Raw genomic sequence first — 1,947 nt, 5'->3', positions numbered from 1 at the left:
TAGGTTTCCTCCGAAGAAGCGAAAACAAAGTGCTACGCCAAATTTATTTTTTCTATACCTTTTTAAATATATGTACCCCTTTTATTATTATTTTTTGAATGTGTATAGTTTTTCTCCAAAGAAGCGAAAACAAAAGTGTAGCGCCATAAACTTTGGTAACATAGAATAAAGGACGTCTCTTAGTGGTTAAGACGGAGATATTACTAAGACCATCCCCAAGCAAGGTCACGAGGGAGGTCGTGACCTTGTTGGGTCGCCTTAATCCTTAATTAGGGAGAGAATTAAGGTGACCTCCTTGCACAGAAGGTCAATTTGTGACCTTCACTTGATATGCTTGACCTCTTCCATGACCTAATAGGTGTCCTATTCCAATTGGTTACCTAAAAATAAAAGGACAAGCCAAAGCCTTCTTCTTTTTTTTCTCCTCTGCACAATCTGTCAAAGTCAGAAGGATGAAACTCTACTTTAATAAATAAGTTAAATGGAGAATACAGATTAAATCAAACTAAAATAAATTATGAGCATACAAAAAACGATTAGATCTTTTGATTATCTATCAAATGAACTCAATTTTGATAATTTTTGACCCACTTTAATTTTTTCTATATTGGTATACTCATTTATATCAACAACAGAAAATTCTGATCGGAAAAAGAAAACGCCGATGGTGATGTTGATGGTTATAAACAATATATACATTCAGGTGTTGTTTGGTTCATGTGGGAATTAGATTCATGTGGGAAGTTGCTAATCACATGAATTAACTTCCTACATGTAATTCATGTGAATCCCTACCCTTTAAAAAGAGAGGAATGAGCGGTACTGTAGCTATGAATAGTGCCACCCAAACCTCTCCTCTACCGTTAGATCTCCCCATTAGATCTCAGGCCTCCCTTTTTCATTTACTCACCGTCCCACCCTCATAAAAAAATTACCTTTCCATCGTTCTACTCCACTCATTCTCAATCTTTTCCTTCTCACACCTCGATGCAATCTCGGCAAAACACAGCTTGTGGCAGGTGTTTACTCCTAATCCCATTTTTTTCCTTTTGTGTTTATTCTTTCTGGTTATTATTTATTATTATTGTGGGTTGGTTAATATATTGTTGTTGATGCTCTATTAGATCCGTTTTCATAGTTTCGTTTAGGAATTGAGATCTGTAAATTAGGTCTCAATTAGCTCTGAGATTGGGGTTTATTTGTGGTACTGTTGTTGTCGTTTGTGGCTTTCTGGTGTTTATTCTTATTAATATTATTATTGTTGTTGTTGTTATAGATTTTTTATTATTTATTATTATTGTGGGTTGGTTAACATATTGTTGTTGATGCTCTCTTAGCTCCGTTTGCATAGTTTCATTTAGGAATTCAGATCTATAAATTAGGTCTCAATTAGAATTAGGTCTAAGGATGGAGTTTAGTTGTGGTACTGTTGTTTGTTGTTATTATTATTATTAGTATTGAGTATTTCCTTGATTCTTCGTATGCCAGTTACAATCTGCTGGTTTTGCTTCGCCGACACCAATCTAAGCCCAGACAGTTTGGATTATTGTGATGCACTATTGATAGAGTGACAGATGCTGTAAATGCAACTAAAGCTGCAGTTGCCGAAGGCATTGTTCCAGGTGGTGGTGTTGCACTCCTTTATGTCTCAAAAGAACTAGACAAGCTACAAACTGCAAACTATGATCAGAAGATCGGTGTACAGGATTATTCAAGCAGCCCTTAAAGTAAGTTTATACGGATATGAGTACCTGAGTATCTGAATTATATTTGCTATTCTTATCTGTTTTTTTTTTTTTTTTTTTTGTTCAAATAAGGCGTTTATGGTGTGTAAAATTTCAAGTACATAACTGATATGGGTTTATTGTCTCTGTAGACCCCTGTTTACACTATTGCATCAAATGTCGTGCGTTTCCGATGGTTCCTATTGTATTTGTGTTCTTATTT

The sequence above is a fragment of the Silene latifolia genome, chromosome Y, assembly GCF_048544455.1.
Source record: "Silene latifolia isolate original U9 population chromosome Y, ASM4854445v1, whole genome shotgun sequence".
NCBI lineage: Eukaryota > Viridiplantae > Streptophyta > Magnoliopsida > Caryophyllales > Caryophyllaceae > Silene > Silene latifolia.
This window is presented reverse-complemented; position numbering follows the sequence as displayed.